Below are 22,359 nucleotides of genomic sequence, written 5' to 3'. Positions count from 1 at the left end.
ACTAAAGCCTGCACATCTGCCGATGCACTTTATTATGGTCATATTTATGCTAATATATATGTACAAATGTATGTTGAAATGTTTAAGTGTCCCAATCCAAATTGTACACTCTCGGGAGCCGCAAGCCTACATTTCGTTGTACTGCACTTGTGCACTAACAATGACAATAAAAGTTGATTTGATTTGATTTGATTGAAGACTTTGCAAAGAAGTAACAGGGTCAAAATGCATAACATTAAGGATTTTGGCTGAGTCTTTCTTAGTCTAATGAGATTCCAGAATGAACTTCATTGATTTGTACATGTCTTCAGTACATATCATAGATAGAATAAATCTTTATAAAGATCGTTTCCTTTCCTGTTAATTTCCATGGATTTACCTAGTCTTAAGTTTATATTAGGAGTCAAGTTCAAGCATAATATAGTTTTTGTGGACCATACACAGCTCACACTAAAACAGCTGACTTAAAGCTCGAAACCAACATGGGACTTAATAGTTATTTGTATTTCAATCCATAACCATTTATTCTTTCATGTAAACACACAAGGCACATTTTTCTTTTGTTTCAGTTTATAAATGAGCTCTTGCATTGTGAAAGGGATAGGTGCCTCCTCCAGTGAGGGTGTCATGGGTAATGAAGAACGGATGTCACAGAAGCTACAACATGCATCTGGTGCCAAACGTAGCAAAATACAAAGAAGAATCATTTTTATATTTTAACAAAGCACATGGTGTTTATTGGTGTCTAATTTTCAAAAAAACATGGGGATAAAGAACTACAATTTTATGATTAGTTCTAAGGGCTCTCAAAAAGAAGTTAAGACTTTGGTTAAGCAGTTCCAGGAGGAAGATAAGCAAAAGCTCGCTCAATACAGTGGTGAGCACCTATAAAAGCCAAAATAACATTGGTTGGAATGGACTGGGCAATCCAGATTGGCCAGGAGCATCCTGATTGGTATTTAACATAATGGCCCAGAAATTCGGGTCTCCACGGGTGAGTACGCACGGGGTACTCACCCGTAAGCCCAATGGAAGTGCTGGTTTTCTGCATGCACTGCGCATGCGCGGTAAACCGGCACTTCTGTTCCCCTGAACGAAGGGGTTCAGAGTTCGAACGCGTGCGCAGGAGTGGCTGCGCGTGCGCATCGAACTTGCATTTTTTTGGCAGATTTTCCCGGGAGGGTAAGTCTCCAGAAGTTACACATATAAAAAGCAGTCGTAAGGCCTACTTTTTACAAGGTAAGTGGTGAATTAATTAAAATTAAAACATGTTTTCCACAGGTTTATTATTTTTAAATACTTTAAAGCAAGGTAAGTTTATTTTTAGCCCCATTAGAAAATAAAATTATTTTCTTCCAAAAATTTAAATTATTGTTTAAAATAGTTATTTCATGTAATTTATGGTTTATTTAAAAAATATGATTTAAAAAAAAATTTATTTGAAGATTTTGTGATGTTTTGGGCCCGTAGCATTTATAAGGTTTGACAGGTCAAACTTATGAATGGGCATTCCCTGCTCTGATTGGCTTTCCATGGCCCATGTGATCCCAGGGGATGCATTGAACTAACTGCGCCCCTGGGATATGCAAGCACTGCGCGCCGGCAGCTGGAGCAGGCCCCGGATCGGAATTCCACGGGGGCCCACAGCTCAACGGCCGGTGCGCAAGGTAAGTGCAGGTCGGGGACTTGCACCCGCAGGAAGCCCCCGACCCGAATTTCTGGGCCATTGAGTATGATGGTGGCAGGAATGCTATGTTAAGACTGCTGTCCTATAAATACACTTCTGTTTCTAAATACATCATTGAGAAAGCTACATCAAATCGAGAAAGCTACAGTCATAAACGCAGCGGATTTCTGATGCTATCAAGCCATTCTTCTAAAGACAAGTCGCTTTATTATTTATTGCTGAGGTTTTTTCTTATTAAAGTGGATTACATTAAATCAGTACTAAAAGAAAGTTCAACTTTAAACTAACAAGAATGTTTTCAGCACACCAGCAATAAGTCAGGGAAATGCCTCAACTATTTCTTTTATCACTTTTGAGTTTCATAAATGTACATGTGCTGTTGTGTTTCAGAAATAAAATAACTGCAATTCCCTTTTAATACATAATACTGGCACTGTGGCCTATGCACCCAAGCTGGTCAGCCTTTTATCCAATTTCTTCAAAATTTTCTGTTATTCTATTTAGATCTTGGAGGCAATCAACTTAAAATAAGATGGGATATAAAACCCTCTCTGAATGCATCTTTGAAGAAGTCATCTTGGCATCATTTCATCTTCATCTCCATAAACCCAGGTGAGCTGAACACAGGCACTGTAGTTCCCATTTCTTATTACCAAGTCTTCTACTGTCACAATCTGCTTATGGCCACATTTTCTCTTCAAACTTTAACATGGGAATAAACCTCATTATATTCTTCCCACACAAGTCAAAGAAAATAGTGTTCAAAACGCCCTCAAAATTGGTGAGCACTGAAGTCAATAAGCTTCTAAAAGTGCAATAGCACCCTCGCCCCTATATCACAGTGGCACCTTTCAACTCACCCCAGAGGCACTCTACTAATGCTGGTCCTGATTGCAGCTTCTACCTGACATTGCTGCTGTGCTCTGAGGCCGGACTCTTTGCTCTGGGTGGGACTGGAAGGAAGAGGTTCAGTCAAAGGAGTGCAGCGATTTCCCAGCCACATCTCCTGGTGCAGCCAATCAACTCCTGAAGTGCGTACTTTGCATTCTCCTGGCTGAGTTACAGGTATCCACAAAATGAAGTATTTCTGCTACAAGAAAATCATCTACTGCTGCCAATCTAACAGCTCAGAAAGTTCCATCTCAAGCACAGACTGAATTCCATCACCAGGTATATGCAAATAACCAATTTGCTTAGCAACCAGAAATGTGATTGTTTGTCTAACCTATTGCAATTAAAATTTTGACTCAATTTTTCCAAAAGGAATCTTCCTCATCTGGAGGCTTCAAGCTATTTGGACAAAACGATTACATTCATACAAATGTAAACACCATTTACTCCAATCCACTTAAAGGGTTTTAAACAAGTTTGTTCATTTTCAGTAGCTGCTCCTCTGATGGTAGGGGTTGAAGGGGAAGGGAGGGGTTGAAGGCAACATCCTATCTTACAAATAAGTATCACAGTTCCTATATATGCACATATAAAGCCAGAGCCAGTAATACAAAAGCAAAATACTGCAGATGCTGGAAATCTGAACTAAAAACAGAAAACGCTGGAAATACTCAGCAGATCAGGCAGCATCTGTAGAGAGAGAAACAGCACCTCAATTAGGCACTTTACAGCCCTCTGGACTCAACATCGAGTTCAACAATTTCAGACCATAACCTCGGCCCCTATTTTTTTTCTCTTTCACATGGCAGCTGTTGATGATTCTGCCATTGCCATTTACATCTCATCTAGAGTCATCTTTTGTTTCTTAACTTGTCCTATTACCTCTCCTTTTGCCTTGCACCATCATCCCTTTTGTCAGTCAATCTCTCCTGCCACTCACCCTATCGCAGACCTTCCCTTTTGTTCTTTCCTCCCCTCCCCCCTTTCCCTGCCCCTACACTTGCTTAAAAACCTGTTCGATCTCCAACTTTTTCCAGTTCTGACGAAGGGCCATCGACCTGAAACATTAACTCTGTTTCTCTCTCCACAGATGCTGCCTGACCTGCTGAGTATTTCCAGCAATTTCTGTTTTTTTAAAGTGGACTATTTAATTAGAACTCTCACAAGCAATTATCTAAAGGGAACTGTTTACAATGCTTTTTGTTTAATTTTGGATCAAAAGGGAACCAGAATTATACAGGCAGCAAAACATGCTGTCATCATAAAGCATGAAGTATTACAGTAAAAAATTATCAATAACACATGACTTGAATAGGTTTGTATCTAGGGGTATTAACTTCTACTCTTTCACTGACCTACCCTTTTGAATATAAGGAAATGCAGAATTCTATAATGTGAAGCTTTCCTTGGTTTTCTTCAGATCCATTTCTAACATGAACTGTTAATCATTATATTGAGATGGGAAATCTTATGTTGAATAAGTTGCAAAGGGAGTATGATTCACCAGGGGTTAGTCCTTCCTCTGTGCCCCGTGGTTACCAGCACTGCATAATCCTGGACAGCCTATGGCTTATTCCATTGCCAGATATTAGACTCCAGTGGGAGCAAACGACTCTGGGGAGAAGTCCTTAAATTTCAAACATGGTCCACTGAAATTTACCTGAAGGACAAGCTGGAAGCAGAGTTGGTGATTATGGTATTAAATAGAATTATGTGCAATTACAACATTTACTGACATATTACAAAGTTTCCCAGATTTTCTGAAAGGATTTTAAAACATTGAGTAATGTGTTAGCAGTAGTTTTTTTTCCTAATGTATCCTTTTGACACTGCCTTTTATGCTTAAATGGCAAGAAATCTCAATGCCGAAGGGGGGATTTTTTCTCTTTGTTTCCACTGATAGTATCAAACTCAGGTATGTCATGGGTGAGATGAATATGATATTATTCTACACTGCCCCAACACTATGCAAACTTTCTGCCTCAAATGACATAAATTTAAATGTAGAACAAATTACATTATACTGTAGTATAAATTTAGCTTGATGTGTTTAAATGGCAATTCCCAAAGGTCTGTTATCCAGTTGCAGTCTGCCAACTACTTGCAGTAAACTGGAGGATAGACCTATGATGTGATTTCATATACATTGGATGTTCCAAATTTCTCAAGTTAATTTCATTAAGGACCTTTCGTAGCTGTCATGAAGGTGCTTTCACCCTATTTGACTGGGCAGGAAAGTGAAAAGTTCAAACCCATGACACCACCCAATCCCCTGTTCCGCAAAACCTATTTTCACAACTATAGACAAATGAGGGAGTGCCTAAACTGCGTTCAGTGCCTCTCCCTGATGGTACATGCAAGATTAGGAGGTCACCATGAATCCAAACGATTTCTTACTGTTATCATTCTAATGTGATGAATTGCAAAGCAAACCAGCATCCAAAATGTTATTTTTTAAAATTAAATAGCACAGCAGTTCCATGTATTTTACTTTGCTAAAAAAAATTTAGTTTCCAGGAAAGATAAATTTCAATATTATGTGAAAATATTTCTGATTAAAACATCAAAATTAAGGTACACTGGCCCAGTAATTCCGGTCCCAACGTGTGAGTACGGATGGGGTACTCAAGCGTGGGCCCGTTGGAAGTGCCGGATTTCAGCATGCACAGCGCATGCGCAGAAAACCGGCATTTCCTCTCCTCTGAACCAAGGGGTTAAGAGGCGGTTCCCCTAGCGACGTTTGAGGCAGCGCGTACACGTTGAACTTCGTTTTTTTTGACAGGTTTGTCCGTGCGTGAAGGCCTCCACTTTTTACGAATGTAAAAAGCAGACGTAAGGACTTAGTTTTATAAGGTAAATGGTCTAATAATTAAAGTTAGAAATTTTTTTCCACAGGTTTATTATTTTTAAAGAATTTACAGTAAGGTAAGTGTATTTTTGGACCCGATTTCTTGAAAAAAAATTTTGGCAGAAATTTGAATAATTGTTTAAAATAGTTTTTTTAAGTTGTTAATAGTTAATTTAATTATTGGAATTTTTTTTAGCTTTTATTTAAAGTTTAAGTAGTGTTTTGGGCACCCGGACTTTTCATGAGTTTGACAGGTCTTATGTCTAACTCATGAATGGACTTTTGTAAACTCCCATTGGTTGCCCAGTGCTCACGTGATCCCAGCCGGCTCATCGCACTAAGTACGCCGCTGGATCACGCACGCACAGCGCGCCGGGAGCTGAACCGGGCCACAGACCGGAAATCCACGCAGGCCCAGTCTTCAAATGTCAGTGCGATATGTAAGTGTAGGTCGGAGGCTTGCACCCACGGGAAGCCCCCGACCCGAATTTCTGGGCCAATGTCTTTTCAAGCGTTCCATTCTCCAGCATCAACATCCTTTACCTTGGTGAGTATAAGCATGAGTCTATTACGTTTAGATATTGGTCAGGCAATTTGTTTTTTAGATTCTATAAAATTCTCCTCCATTACCTTTTCTGTCTGTAAAAGTTCAGAACTCTGGATCTTTACTGTTGGAGCCACTCCTTCAATGTGCTATTAAATGTTTCCTGTTGTTTTGATACTGCCTATAGGGTGTGGCTGCTCTCAAACACTGATGTCGACACCTAAAAGTAGTTTCAGCTGTGGATCCCACCCACAGGATGTCTGCTACAGAGTCACCACCTCACAAACAGATTTCCAAAAGGCTCTTTTGTTAGCCTGGTATGTAATATATAAAGATGTTTAAATAGAAGTTGGGGTGAAATTTCTGTATTTGCTAAAGAGTTGGTGTGAGGTTTTAAGCAGGGAGCACAGTTTTATACTCTGAATGACCTTGTTGCTAAAATTAGCTTGGATGGGAATTCCGCTTCTAAATACAGATGATCACAGAATTGATTGTCTGTACTTCGCTGTCAGTTAACACATTATAAATAAATAAATAAAATATACTACTTTTTTATTAGCTACTCTTGATATAGAAACTTGATATTAACATGTATATGTATGGGGGAGGGGGAAAAAATTCAGTATCGACCATTTTGGGGCACTAATATTGGCCGGGCGCAAAATTTAGCGCCCGGCGCAAATTATTGCCTGCGACCGGAAAATTGGTTTCCAGCGCCCCTGGAGGTGATTGGAGCGCTAAATCAAACGCTACACACTTCTCTTAGGTTTTTTTTCTTCTCGTGGCTTTTTTTTCCCAACAGTCAGGCTCTGCAAAGTCTCTGTGAAGCTGTTGCTAAGCTACAGAGACGCTTCTAAGGTACGGGCCGACTGTTTAGAAGCTGTTGCTAAGCAACAGTGTTTGTTGTCATATACGGAGATGAAAACCTCCGTATGCTTCAACATTAACGCAGGTATGTCCGGCAGTTTTGTTAGATCGGCAACAGCTCGGTCCCGTCGGTGCCGGATATAACAAAGTCTCCTGTACCTTGTACTCAGACAGACTAGCGCCTTCCAGTTCTTAAAGGGGAGGGTCCATCATGCTGCACAGCCGCACCCTGCTCATTGCTGCGTTTGACCTGGGCCTGCAAGGAGGTGCAAATCTGCAGCCAAGATTATCATGGCTGCTCAGAGGCCGAGGGAGAGAGCTCACCGGTTTAGCCCAGGCATTGGTGGCTCTGGTTGTGGCTGTGGAACGCCGACGGGCAGTGCTGTTGCCAGACACTGGCAGGAGGCCATTGCCCCGGGAGCTCACAAGGGTGTGGAGGGAGGTGGCCCATTACGTCTCCTCCAGGAGCCTGGTCCAAGGGACTCCACCCAGTGCCGCAAGAAGTTCAATGATCTCACTCAGATGGTCAGTGTGAGTAGATGCTTGAAATACCTCTACATGCCACCATCTCAACCTCACTCTATGCACAGATGGTATAAAGTGCCAAATCCCCAACACTCACCCAACAACTATGCCCATCTACTAAAAGTCACATCCACACCTCACACTTTGCAGACATTAACGGCTATTTGACTATGGTAGGCACATCTGCCAAACACATGGCTGCACACTCACTCACACGCTGTCGTTTTTCTTGCAGGCCAAACTTTCTTATAACAGGAGGGAGCAACAACGCACAGGAGGAGGATAGGTGGAGCTGCACCCCCTCACACAGCTGGAGGAGCGAGTGCGCAGACAAATCGCGATCCATGTCGTGGGCGCTGTGGCAGTTGGAGAGGTCGACCCCCTTGGGGACAGCAATGGTATGTTCATCATCACTCTCTCCTCTCTCATACCACTTCCACCTCACAACACCAGCCTTTCCAACTTTCCATCTAAGTACACTGTCTCCATTCCTTGCTCCCTTCCTGCCCCCCTGCCCTCACATTAAAGCTACTCTTGTGCCTTCCTGCTTTCAGATAGTGAGCCACCATCTGACCAGCCTGTCCTTCAGCCTCCCAGTGGCATCGATGCGGGAGAGGAGGAGGAACACCAAGCTGAAGCCTCACCGCCTGCGTCTCCCGAGGGCAAGACATCCGATACTGGGGCTACGTGGTCACTGGAGGGGAGCAGAGGAAATGGCTTTGAAGTGGGTGAAGCTCTGGGACCCAGTGGGCTGCAGCGACGCCATGGGGAAAGGGAAGCTCAGGGACCATCTCCCCAGAGGGTGAATGCACGCACGTGTTCTGCTGCATAGGACTCTGATGAGGACCTCAATATCGCGGTGATGAATACTCAGGCGATGAGCATGCATACTGAGCTCACAGGTGCAATGGTAAGAGTGCCCGAGAGCATGGATGGACTGGCTGGGAGCATGGAGGAGTCCGCCACCAGCACAGCTGTCATCTGTGCGCAAACCCCCGAACCTATCCTTGCCTCATTGCAGAGGGTGGTTGACTTGCAGCGAGACTGTGGGGACCCAGACCCCATGCCGCGTGTGATGGCTGAAGTAGCAGCATCTATTGCAGCACAGACTGAGGCAATGCAACAGCTTAGTGCTGGAATCGAGTCATTGGTTGGTGCCATCCAATCTCAGATTACTCTGATGCAGTCTCAGATTGATGCCACGCAAGTGCTGACTGCTGCCATTGTAGCTGGGGTGACCACATCTGTGCTCGAGCATATTGCTCCGGATGCTGTGGTTCTGCCCCGGGGAATGGCAGTGTGTCGGTCGAGCAGGATGGTTCTGTCCTCTCTCAGAATGACAGCGTTCCTGCTCCCACCATTGCTACTCCGCCATTGCACTTGCCACAGCCTGTAACCCAGCCAGCCCACACTGCTGCTGCCCATGCAGAGTTGGTGCAGTCTGCAGCCGGGCCCTCCAGACCCAGAGCTGGTCAAGGGCGTCCTGCAAGGCCATCTGCAGTCTTTGGATCCAGCATTCAGCAGCCTTCCACCAGCCTTGCTGCAGCTACTGGGGCCACATTACGGAGGAGCAGTAGGTTTGGAAGGGGGGGGGGGGGAAGGGGGAAGTGCAAAGGAGAGGGAGATCATTGAAGAAGGCTGAATAACTAAAATTTTCCGAACATATGGGGGGAGTGTTTGTACCAAAGTTGGATGTGTATGTAAATATATTGTTCACTCTGCTAACGCTTATCTCGATGCGGTAAGAACCAGTTGTGTTCGTTAATGAATTGTTGTGTTTGTTTGTTATTGGTTGTGCTTAATAAGATACAGTTGTTCAGAAAAATAATTTTTTTTTATTGAAACATTACAAATTTCCTCAGGTTACTCATTGGAACTTTGCCCGGTAACAGGGGCTGCAGGATGGCTGTAATGATGTGCTTGTTGATCCCAAAAGCCATCTTCTCGGTCATTCATCAGAAGGAACATTGAGCGCCTCCCTCCCACGTTGTTGCTGCTCCTCCTCTTCTTCCTCCTCCTCCTCCCCCTCTTCCTCCTCCTGAGGTGGTCCACCAATCCCTGGTGGCAATGGCTGGGTCCTCAGAATTGCGAGGTTGTGAAGCATGCAGCACACAACAATGAAAACCGATACTTGATCAGGGGAGTACTGCAGGGCTCCTCCAGAGTGGTCAAGACACTGGAACCATTGCTTCAGCACGCTGATCGTCTGTTCAATGAAGTTCCTAGTGGCTATGGCTCTCATTTTATGCGAGCTCAGCAGGAGTGTTGGGTTACGAAGCAGTGTCATCAGCCAGGTGCAGAGTGGATAACCCTTGTCCCTGAGGAGCCAGCCACGAGGTTGATGTGGTGGTTGAAACAGGTCTGGGACACCAGTCTGGCGCAGGATGAATGCATTGTGGCTGCTGCCAGGATACCGGGCATTGACGGTGAGGATGCGCTGTCTGTGGTCACACACCAACTGGACATTGAGAGAGTGGAAGCCTTGCGTTGCGGAAAACCTCTGCATTTTCATGAGGTGCCCGCAATGCCACATGCGTGCAGTCAATGGCGCCCTGAACCATGGGGAAGCCCGCTATCCTACCGAAGCCACATACGCATTCACGCGGTTTGTCTCGGGTCATGGGGAATGAGATGTACTCCCTTCTCCTTTTGTAGAGAGCATTTGTGACCACCCGGATGCAACAATAGATAGTGAACTGGGAGATGTTCGCAGTATCCCCTGTTGAAGCCTGGAAGGAGCCGCTGATGTAAAAATTGAAAGCCACTGTCACCTTCACTGCCACCGACAGAGACGTCCTGGTCCTGAGCTGAGGCTGGAGCTCTGGTTGCAGGAGGTGGCAGAACTCTGTGACCATCTCCTTGCTGAAGCGGAGCCTTCTAAAACACTGCTCCTCTGACAGATGGATATATGAGAATTGCTCCCAGAATACCTGGGAGGGTAAAGTCTCCTGTGCAGAGCCCTGTTGGCCCTCCTCCCTCTGGCCACATTTTCCACTCACTCTCTCCGCCTCCGCTGGTGAAGCTGGAGGACAAGGCCCCGTGCTAGTACAGCCCTCATTAAATCTTCTAAATGAGGTAGTAATAAAGCTGACAGAAATGGGAACCTGAAAAGTGTTGCTGACGAACACAACTCCTTCAGGTAGGATAGCGTTACATGTCTCCAGACGCCTCTCTCCCTCTCTCAACCTGTGTATGCAGAATTGATTGCCGACAGGAAAAAGCAGGAAGCACACGCCTTTAAGTAGCGCTCCCCCAGCTCCCAGCCGAATGCAAACCGTCCCCCTCTACCTGTCGCTCCTAGCAGCAGGCACTGAGGCAGGGGCGAGAATCAGTTTCCGGTCCAGGGTGCTACCGGGGCGATGCACACTTGGATGACGTCACGATCTCTGGGCGCAGGAGATCATGGCGGTAGTGTTTAGCGCCACCGCAAGCCGCCAGGTCAGTTTCGCGGGCGGCACTAAAATCGCCGTGCTCGGGCGGTAACTTGTTAGCACCCCCTGCCCCCGGAGGCACTAACCAACCAAATTTTCCCCCCTTTGTGCCTCTTGAAAAATAGCGAGAAAGTGTTGAGCAGTGTTTGTGTACACACAATATAATTGCAATGCTTCATTTACAACAGAAACAAGTCACTGTTATAAAAATGTAATTGGATTACTTGAACATAATGTAAGTGTGTTAAAGTGACACAGATACAATACTTTCTTACCCCAGAGGCCGGAATATGTAGCAGACTGTGGAGGTGTCAGTACCTTCTCTCCATCTTTCACCCGCCATAAACTGGAGCTCATCCAAAACTCTACTGCCCCTATCCTAACTCGCACCAAGTCCCGTTCACCCATCACCACTGTGCTCGCTGACCTACAGTGGCGCTCGGTCCAGCAACATCTCACTTTTAAAATTCTCATCCTCGTTTATAAATTCCCCCATGGCCTTGCCCCTCCTCTAGCCCTACAGCTCCCCCGAGATCTCTGTGCTCCTCCAATTCTGGCCTCTTAGGCATCCCCAATTTTAATCGTTCCACCATTAGCGGCCGTGTCTTCAGCTGCCTAGGCCTCAAGCTGTGGAATTCCCTCCTTAAACCTCCCCGCCTCTCCTCCTTTAAGACGCTTCTTAAAACCTACTTCTTTGACCAAGGTTTTGGTCATTTGTCCTAATGGCTTCTTATATGGCTGTTTGTCAAAGTTGTTGTTGAGAGATAAAATGTACCCCTCCACAGCCCCTTTTGTAAGAATTTCGACCTTAAACCTTTCGATATTAGGCCACAATCCCAACCTGGAATCCTAGGTGGGACTACTTCCATCCTTTGGCAGCCTGGTATGCTCAGTCCCTTTGAGGGTTGAGAACATGGGATCTCCCGAAGTTGGCAGTTCCCCATCCTATAATGTTGGTCTTGTAAGAGTAGGTGGAGTATAGAAGTGCCTTACAAGTGAGCACAGATTCCCCAGCCTCAGGCTGCGACCTCAGTACTAGCCTAATTTTTGGTCCATCCAATGCAGACTTGCTAAAGTTGTAGCTGGATTATGCCAAATAAGCCAAGTATTTTCAGCTGGTGATTGTATATGGAAATGCTCTACAATGGAAATGCATATACAAAAAAGTTTGTTTTAAATCTGTTCTAGAGACCTGGGCAACATTGTCAAAGCAGTATTTATTTGCCATCCCTGGTTTCTTTGAGGGCATTTTAAGAGTCAACTACATAGTGTGGGACTGGAGTCACATGTCGACCAGACCAGGTAGGGGTGGCAGGTTCTCTTCCCTGAAGGACAATAGTGAACCAGAGGCTTTTACAACAATCTAGCAGATTTCATGCTAGCCCATAGATTAGTAGATGTATTAAATTGAAATTAATAACCTGCTATGGTGGGATTTGAACTACTGACCTCTGGGTTGCCACTTCAGTATCAAAACCACTAGACTACTGTACCTGCATTAATCACATTGGAAACAATTCTTTTACCATACAACAAGCATTACCTCACAAATTTGCAATGTTATTTAATCATGTACAGCTGACAACATATCAGAGCAAAGTGCAAGCATGGGGTAGTATTAGTAGAGGTAATCTTTTTTTTAAATCACAAAACAGCCGATATTAAATTGTAACAGTACCATTAAGAAACTTTATGTGCATTATAGGATTAAAGTGCCACATGCTAGTCAGAGTAGAAATAGAAGGATATTTCAGATGAATACGTGGCTAGAGGAATGGTGCAAGGGGGAGGGATTCAAATTCCTGGGACATTGGAACCGGTTCTGGGGGAGGTGGGACCAGTACAAACTGGACGGTTTGCACCTGGGCAGGGCCGGGACCGATGTCTTAGGGGGAGTGTTTGCTAGTGCTGTGGGGGAGGGTTTAAACTAAAATGGCAGGGGGTTGGGAAGCTGAGCAGGGAGACAGAGGAAAGGGAAACAAGGATAAAAGCAAAAGGCAGGAAGGAGAAAAACAAAAGTGGCAGTCAGAGAAATCAAGGATTTAAATCAAACATGGCCACAGTAAATAATAATTCTAAAAGGTCCAAGAGCGTTAAAAAAACAAGCCTGAAGGCTTTGGCCTAGAAATTCAGTATAGCCACATTTGGGGCGCTACAGCCGGGCGGCCGCTAAAGTTTGCGCCCGGCGCAACTTCGCGCCACCTTCGCCGATATTCAGTGGCATCGCCCCAAGAGGTTGCTGCTGCGCTAAAACAGGCGATGCACGACTATCATTAGGCGCTAAGCCGGCGGCCCGGGGCGAAACCCCCGAGGGCGGGCGCAGCGCAGGTGCGGCGAGCTGCTGATTGACGGCAGACACTCTGGCGCCGGTGAGCTCTTAAAGGGGGAGGGTGGATTTGTTTTTTTTTGAAAGGCCGAGACTGGTGTATGTGTGTTTTTTGAAAGGCCGAGACTGCTCGATTTGTGTTTTTGGGGGGGCTTCTCTCCATTAGTTTGTTTTGTGGGAAGGGCACAGAGGTATCAAAGTAATAAATGTTCTTAAATCGCACTGTCCATGCTTTCTTTTGGAAGTCCTGGTTGCCCTGCTCGGCTGAGGGCTTGTGGAGCGGCTACATTCATCTTGTGCCATTGGCACAAGCCATTCCCTGAGAGGGGGCCTAGAACCGACGTTCAATAAGCCGCCGACGGGCGGCCCTTGCACTTTCTGCCACCCTCCTGTGCTGGTCCTCCTCCTCCTCCTCCTCCTCCTCCTCTGGTGGTCCTCCAATGTCTGGTGGCAGTGGTTGAGTCCTGCGGATAGCCAGGTTGTGCAGCATGCAGCACACGACCACGAAATGGGAGACTCGCTCAGGCGAGTACTGTAGGGCTCCTCCGGAACGATCCAGACAGCGGAACCGTTGCTTCAGGATGCCGATTGTTTGCTCAATGAGGTTCCTGGTTGCTTGATGGCTGTCATTGTATCCCTCTTCAGCAGGGGTGCTGGGCGCATGGAGCGGGGTCATCAGCCAGGTGCACAAAGGATAGCCTTTGTCCCCGAGAAGCCATCCTTGTGGGTGAGGCTAGGCCTGGAACATGTCTGCCACAGAAGTCTGGCGCAGGATGAAGGCATCGTGGCTGCTGCCTGGAAAGCGGGCATTGACAGCTAGGATGATCTGCCTGTGGTCACACACCAACTGCACGTTGAGCGAATGGTAGCCCTTCCGGTTGCGGTAATCCTCGGCATGCTCTAGAGGTGCCCGCAAAGCCACATGCGTGCAGTCAATGGCGCCCTGCACCATGGGGAAGCCCGCTAATGCTGCAAAGCCCATTGCACGCTGTTGCTGCTTGACAAGGGCCATGGAGAAGGAGATGAACTGACGTCTCCTTCTGAAAAGGGCATTGGTCACCTGGCGGATGCAGCAATGTACGGCAAACTGGGAGATGTTGGAAATGTCCCCAACAGTGGATTGGAAGGAGCCGGTGGCATAGAAGTTGAGAGACACCGTCACCTTCACTGCCACCGACAGGGACGTCCTGCTCCTCAGCTGTGGCTGCAGATCTCCGCGAAGCAGGTGGCAGATCTCAGTGACCACCGCCCTTCGGAATCGCAGCCTCCGAACACACTGCTTGTAAAGTCTGTGAGTTGTTTAGTTAATTAATACACAGACTACCAGAGTAACTTAAAACAGGACTTTACTATTCGAAGGTCAGGGCGAATCTGCCAAATAAATCCTGACACAGCACTTATATACCGGTGTGGTCACCGTCGGTATTACAGTATACAGAAGCCAACAAAGTAGTGCCACACCTAAAATAGTTCTCTTAAAGGTGAACGGTTACATACAATGGTTTTCTTAAAGGTAGACGGATACATACACTACAATCCTCCCTTTTTAGCTTACAACATACTTAGTCCCCCATTAAACATAACATATATTCAACTTCATGTAAAACAATTCACAGGTATAATCTATGCGGGAAACAGTTTACAGATTCAGTCTCTGCGGGAACAGTTCACAGATTCAGTCTCTGGTCTTGACTCGGTCCGAACAACATCTCTGTGGTGTAGCCGGTTCACATTGCTAGCGTGACTCATCCAATAGTCTTTCCCTTGACTTAACAGCTTGAACTTCCGTCCTGCTGAACCAGCAGTGCTGACTTTTACAAACAGCTGGACTGCCTTGGTAATTTTTCCTACTTGCCAACTGATTTGGCTCCCTTCGTAGGGCCCACGTACATGATCTGGTAGAAGTGATAATGATTTAGATGGTTATCACCTTCTGCTTCGTCTTTTTCTTTTCTGCTTCTTGGAGACTCTCGGGGCTCCCTTATCAGCTGCCAGCTGTAGCGCCACCATCTCCCTATGTTCCTTAGACTTTAAGTGCTTCATCCTGATTTCTGCACTTTGGGAGTTTTCATCACAAGCTGGGCAGACCAAGTCCTCGTAATATTCCGTGTCACTCAACAGGTCATGGTAATATTCGGTGTCGTCCTGAACTAGTCTAGCGAGAGGGCCTGCTACTTCTTCCTTACCCAACTGGACGTTAGCCGACTGTTGTTCCCTCCCTAGACATCTTTCCTGAAGAGACTTCTTCATGCGTTCATATTCATCCCGCTCTTCCTGGGTTTCCTGCAAATCCTTCACTAATGACCTCATTTGTAATTTCAATACTTCCCCTTCCATCGGGGATTGATTGATCGGGCTATTCAATCCTTCTACTGGAGCAGCTGTTTCAACATTCTGTTGTTCACATAGACGTGATTCAGCGTACTTTTGGCATCCCAGTAAAATCTGTGTTGCAACCTCAGCTATTTCCATAACTTTTGCGAGCTCCGAACTCCTTCCCTTTGAAGATTGAAGCTCGTGTTCAGATTGTTCCCATTGCAGAGTCTTGTCCCTCAGCATATGAAGGAGTTGGCTGACCGTTAACTCTTCCACGGGAACACTGTGGATCAGAGTCTTCTCCATTTCATCCACCTTTTCCTCCAATGCTTTCACCTTCTTTTCCTCTTGTACTTTGGCTTTCAGCGCTCGGAGAAGTTGCGCCTTGATGCTCTCCAGCTCATGTTCAGGGGCCATTCTTACAGTCTCTGTGTTTCTTACAGTTTCCTTTTCTTCCACTGAAAGGATTCCCAGTTGAATCTGTTCTTCAAGTTGTTGAACCTCGGTCATTGCCGCCTCATATTTGTCTTGGGTTTCCTTCAATATTTTTATGAGTTCTTGGACATCTTGTCTTTCATGTTCTGCCATGTCTTTCACCTCTAATTTCTCATCTATGGATGGAACTTCTACCGATGAGTCTGTCTTGGCCTTGAGCTCATCAAGAATTTCCTGCAGCCTTTGGACTTCTTGCTCATGTTCAACCTTTAGTTGCTCATATGCTTCTACTGAAACTAGCTTTTCGGAGGTTGCCGAGTTAATCCCCTCCAGGATTGTAGCCTGCGCCTGTTCATACTGTTCCTTCAACTTCTCAAACTCTGCTTGTAAGGAGTCATAGAGAAGAACGGGAATAAAATCCTGGCTTCCTGAAGATTCCTCTTCATTTGCTTCTTCCTGCAAATATTCTAACTCCTGAACAGCATAAGGGAGATGTGATCAGTAATTGGTCACAATGGCTCTATGGTCGCTCTCTGCTTGAGCTAGCTGCTTCTGTTGTCTTTCCAGATTCTCCCATTCGGTGTCATAGAACTTTTTCATTGTTTTCATCTCTTGTTCGAGACGGTAACTCACTTGTTCTACTTGCTGTCGTAATTTGAAATAAAGTTGAGTCCGAGCTCGGTGTTCGTCAGTCATGGATATGTCCGTAAACTGAACAGACTCAGAATTCTCTGTCAAATTATGTTGTCGTTGTTCGGTGGAGTTCTGTTCTGAAACTTTGTTCTTCTCTGGAGCATAAGCCTTTATGCATGCCTTCGTTCTTCCAACCTTAGTCGGCAAGTCCATTTTAGCCTTGTCTTTCATATTTGGGTTGGTCTTATCGTCATCCGTTTCAGAATCTGAGCTGATTGTCTGCACCGAGTCCTCACTCGTTATGGCTTTTAGATAGTGCCATTCCATGTCTATTTTCTTGATCCACTCCCGTCCCAGAAGTGGTGGTCCTCCCTCAGGTAGTACGTATAAGTTCATTCTTGGGTGTTCTTTACCCCCATCTCTCACCTTGACTCTTATCTTCCCCATGGGGTATACTTTATGCCCCGTGTATGTCTGCAATACGAACTTGGTATCTCTTAAGGGTATATGTGAGAATAGCCGGTGGTAATCCCTTCGATTTATGACTGATAGAGCTGATCCAGTGTCCAACTCCATTTTCACTTGGACTCCAGCTATTTTTAGCATGACCCAGATAGTTTGCAGGTCAGCTTCCTTACTCACATTGTGAATTCTCAGACTGCCCAGCTCCTGGCCGTTTGGGTCTGAGTCCGAATTCTGTTCGTCTGAACTCTTCTCAGCCACCTTGTGTACCTTTCCTGTGATGGCTTCCTTTGGTTGTTGGTCTTCTTCCCTGACCAGCATACCTTAGCTATGTGACCCAGTTTGCCACATTTCCTACATTCCTGGTTCTTAAACCAGCATTGGTTCTGGTCGTGTGTTGTCTTCCCACAACGATAGCATTTTGTTGTACTCGAGGTAATTTGATCCACACTGAGTGCCGCTGCCTTTAGCTGCATTTCCGCAGTTCCCTTCGCTGCGGCTTCGTGCGATGCTGCAATAAGGACAGCCCTGTCAAGTGTAAGGTCGTTCTCTTCGAGTAGTTGCTTTTGCGTTCCTTCCTTTGACAACCCGCACACGAACTTGTCTCGCAATGCCTCTGTCAGATTCCCTCCAAACTGGCAGTGTTTCGCTAGTCTACGCAGTTCGACCAAGTATTCTGCGTTGCTTTCGTCTTTCCTTTGCGTTCTCGCATAGAATTTGAATCGTTCCGCCAACATCAACGGTGTGGGGTTCAAGTGATCCTTCAGAACAGTCACAATATCATCGAAAGTCTGATCCGCCGGTTTAGCTGGTGCTAGTAGATGCTTCAAGAGCCCGTATGTCTTCGCGCCCATCGAGTTTAGCAAGGTTATAGCTTTGTCATCTTCTTCTATTTTATTGGCCTCACCATAGATCTCAATGCGTTCCACATACGTGGCCCAGTCTTCTACCTCGGAATTAAAATCGTTGATGTTACCACGCTTAGGCATCTTCCTCTCTTCCTGATAACACCACGGATTATTTCTTTAAATTTTCTTTTTTTCTTCTTCAAGATGGCGGTTCCCGCGAAAATGGCGGTTTCCCGCGCTTATCTTCTCTCCCCGCCCACTTCAATGGCGGTTCCCCGCTTCTGTCTTTTTCTCCGCCTAATGGCGGCTTCCCGCGTTTCTTCCCCTGGCGGGAGGGGTACACTTTCCCCACGGGCGACGGCCGCTGGCTTTCAGGTTCACAGCCTGCGCGTCGGCTTCAGTGCTTTCCCTTTTCTCGGCAGGGCAACCGGCGCTGGGTACACCCCGTTGACGGCGAACAGTTTCAGCCGCTGGGCTGGCTCTCGCTCAGTTCCCCTTGCTCGGGCTCTGTCTCTCTCCCGCTCGCTCGGCTCTACCGGCGCTGGGTACGCCCCGTTGACGGCGAACAGTTTCAGCCGCTGGACTGGCTCTCGCTCAGTCTCCCTTGGTTGGCTCTGCCTCTCCCGCTCACTCGGCTCCCAATCGCGCCTCCCAGCCCTCTCGCAGTCCGGTGCTTCCCTCCCCGGCTGCGGCTGAGTTTTTATATCTTCCCGCGCCTACGCTCCCGGTCGCAGCGCTTCGTGGCTTCGGTCGCTGCCCGGCCTTTTTCGCCGGTCGCAGTCTAGCTGTCTCACGATGCCGTTGCGTCCCCCAGCCTGTCTGTACCGCGGCTTCCTTGCTCCACGCTGCCCCAGTCTCAGCGCCTCTGGACCCGACTTCTGTCCGGCTCCTTTCCCCCTCGACCGTGGTCGAGTGCACCGCCCTTATCCTTCGGTTATTCTTTTTACTTTCCCTTACTCGCAGTCACCGTGGCCGCCTTGCTTCTCGTGCTGATCGGCTCACTCCTCACCGTGGCAGAAGGGACAGTCAGTGCCTGTTGCTGATGGAAGTCTTTGTCTCTAACTTCTTCTTCCTTTCTAGTTCTGCAGCCTCGAGTTTTCTCCCAGCAGAACGACGAGGGCGGTTGCCTCTTCTCGACGCTCGTTAACTGCTTCGGAAGTATTGTTGCCGCAGGGTACGATCAGACTCGTCGCCACTGTAAAGTCTGTGAGTCGTTTAGTTAATTAATACACAGACTACCAGAGTAACTTAAAACAGGACTTTACTATTCGAAGGTCAGGGCGAATCTGCCAAATAAATCCTGACACAGCACTTATATACCGGTGTGGTCACCGTCGGTATTACAGTATACAGAAGCCAACAAAGTAGTGCCACACCTAAAATAGTTCTCTTAAAGGTGAACGGTTACATACAATGGTTTTCTTAAAGGTAGACGGATACATACACTACACTGCTCGTCAGACATGTTCAGATATGAGAACTGCTGGCGGTATACCCTGGGTGGGTAAGGCCTCCTTAGCCGACGCCTGTTGCCCCTTCTCCCTCTGGCCATGACTGCCACTCTCTCACGGCGTCTCTGAGCCCTTTGAATGCAATGGAGAAGGCCAACGTTTGCACCCATTGCAGCCCCCATTATATGTTTCCAATCAATGCTATGGCTCTGAAGTTAAAGACAAGTGCAAAGCTGTGGCCTGAAGCCACAAGTACCTGTGCGAGTGTTGAGCCAAACCAGAAAGCTCTCTACCTTTGTCTCTCTGCAAAGATCCGTCTCTCACAAAGAAGGAGTGTTGCAAAATGGCTGTCATTTCTACTGCAGGAGGAGTGCCCTTTAATTAGCGTCCCCCGCGCCCCGCAGCGACTGGGAACCGTTCCCCTCTACCAGTCGCTAGGGGCGCCAGGCGCGCAATAGGCCGGCGCCACTGAATTTCTGGTTTGGGGCGCACAAAGGGCGTTGCACGATGAAATGACGTCAGGATCTGCGCGCGCAGCTGAGCGCGCGCAAAGGCTTTGCGCCGCCGCTAAATCTTTACTGAAGTTGGGGAGAGGCGCAGATCGCGCAGCGCCCGACCGCTAGCCGCCTAGCGCCCCACATCTCCTCCTCCTAAGGCGCTAGCGGCTGGCGCAAACAACTGAATTTCTAGGCCATTGTGTCTTAATGCGAGGAGCATTCGTAATAAGGTGGATGAATTAGCTGCGCAAATAGAGGTAAACGAATATGATGTGATTGGGATTACGGAAACATGGCTCCAGGGTGGCCAAGGCTGGGAACTCAACATCCAGGGGTATTCAATATTCAGGAAGGATAGGCAAAAAGGAAAAGGAGGTGGGGTTGCATTGCTAGTTAAAGAGGGGATTAACACAATTGTAAGGAAGGATATTAGCTCTGATTATGTGGAATCTGTATGGGTAGAACTGAGGAATACCAAGGGGCAGAAAACGTTAGTGGGAGTGGTATATAGACCTCCAAACAGTAATGCGGAGGTTGGGGATAGCATTAAAAGGGAAATTAGAGAAGCGTGCAATAAGGGCACAGCAGTTATCATGGGTGACTTTAATCTATATATAGATTGGGCTAATCAAATTAGTAACAATACTGTGGAGGAGGAATTCCTGGAGTGTATACAGGGTGGTTTCCTGGACCAGTATGTCGAGGAACCAACTAGAGATCAGGCCATCATAGACTGGGTATTATGTAATGAGAGAGGATTAATTAGCAATCTTGTTGTGCGAGGCCCCTTGGGTCGGAGCGATCATAATATGATAGAACTCTTCATTCAGATGGAGAGTGAAGTAGTTGACTCAGAGACTAGGGTCCTGAATTTAAATAAAGGAAACTACGATGGTCTGAGGCACGAGTTGGGTAGGATTGATTGGGGACTGTCACTCAAAGGGTTGACGGTGGATAGGCAATGGCAAACATTCATAGATCGCATGGATGAACTACAGAATTTGTTCATCCCAGTTTGGCATAAAAATAAAACAAAAAAGGTGGCTCAACCGTGGCTATCAAGGGAAATTAGGGATAGCATAAAATCCAAGGAGAGGACATATAAATTGGCCAGAAAAAGCAGTAAACCTGAGGATTGGGAGCAGTTTAACATAACATAGAAACATAGAAGATAGGAGCAGGAGTAGGCCATTCGGCCCCTCGAGCCTGCTCCGCCATTCAATGCGATCATGGCTGATCATCCAAATTCAGTACCCTGTCCCTGCTTTCTCCCCATATCCCTTGATCCCTTTAGCCTTAAGAAATATATCCAACTCCTTCTTGAATATATTTAATGAATTGGCCTCTACTGCCTTCTGTGGTAGAGAATTCCACAGGTTCACCACTCTCTGGGTGAAGAAATTCCTCCTCATCTCTGTCCTAAATGGCCTACCCCTTATCTTTAGACTGTGACCCCTGGTTCTGGACTCCCCGACCATCGGGAACATCCTTCCTGCATCTAGTCTGCCTAGTCATGTTAGAATTTTATAAGTTTCAATGAGATCCCCTCTCATTCTTCTAAACTCCAGCGAGTACAAGCCCAATCGACCCAATGTCTCCTCATATGTCATTCCTGCCATCCCAGGTATCAGCCTGGTGAATCTTCGCTGCACTCCCTCCATGGCAAGAGCATCCTTCCTCAGATAAGGCGACCAAAACTGCACACAATACTCAAGGTGTGGTCTCCCCAAGGCCCTGTAAAACTGCAGCAAGACATCCTTGTTCTTGTACTCGAACCCTCTTGCTACGACGGCCAACATACCCTTGTTAACCGCCTGCTGCACCTGCATGCTTACCTTCAGTGACTGGTGCACAAGGACACCCAGGTCTCGTTGCACTTCCCCTTCTCCCAATCTATTGCCATTCAGATAATAATCTGCCTTCTTGTTTTGATACCAAAGTGGATAACCTCACATTTATCCACGTTATATTGCATCTGCCATGCTTCTGCTCAATCACCCAACCTGTCCAAATCATACTGGAGTTTCTCGGCATCCTCCTCACAGCACACATGCCCACCCAGCTTTGTGTCATCTGCAAACATCGAGCGCGGCAGAGCTTAAAACCGGCAGCGAGGAGCGAGGCCCGACCACAGAGACTGGACCTGGGTGAGAGCAGCATTGAGCACGGCAGAGCTTAAAACCGGCAGCGAGGAACGAGGCCCGACCACAGAGCCTGGACCTGGGTGATAGCAGCATCGAGCGCGGCAGAGCTTAAAACCGGCAGCGAGGAGCGAGGCCCGACCACAGAGCCTGGACCTGGGTGAGAGCAGCATCAAGCGCGGCAGAGCTTAAAACCGGCAGCGAGGAGCGAGGCCCGACCACAGAGCCTGGACCTGGGCGAGAGCAGCGAGGAGCGAGGCCCGACCACAGAGCCTGGACCTGGGCGAGAGCAGCGAGGAGCGAGGCCTGACCAATTCAGCAGCAGGGGACAGAGGTAAAAAGTAATCAAAGTGTGATGTCAGCAGAAAGCAGGTAAGTGATTGGTTGGTGAGTATTTCTCTCTTTTTTTAAACTTTAACTCTGGTTTATAGTTTCTATATAAGGTCTCTCTGGTGTA

At 46.9% G+C, this 22,359-nt stretch overlaps 1 protein-coding gene across 2 annotated transcripts in view; it reads right to left on the bottom strand.

The window, feature by feature from the left end:
* LOC147123192 (Krueppel-like factor 3) overlaps window positions 1-22,359 on the bottom strand; it is a 119,375-nt gene that overhangs the window by 14,617 nt on the left and 82,399 nt on the right. The window lies entirely within an intron of this gene.

This window comes from Somniosus microcephalus, chromosome 2 (assembly GCF_052327205.1).
Source record: "Somniosus microcephalus isolate GS21.2 chromosome 2, FLI_Smic_1.0, whole genome shotgun sequence".
NCBI lineage: Eukaryota > Metazoa > Chordata > Chondrichthyes > Squaliformes > Somniosidae > Somniosus > Somniosus microcephalus.
This window is presented reverse-complemented; position numbering and strand designations above follow the sequence as displayed.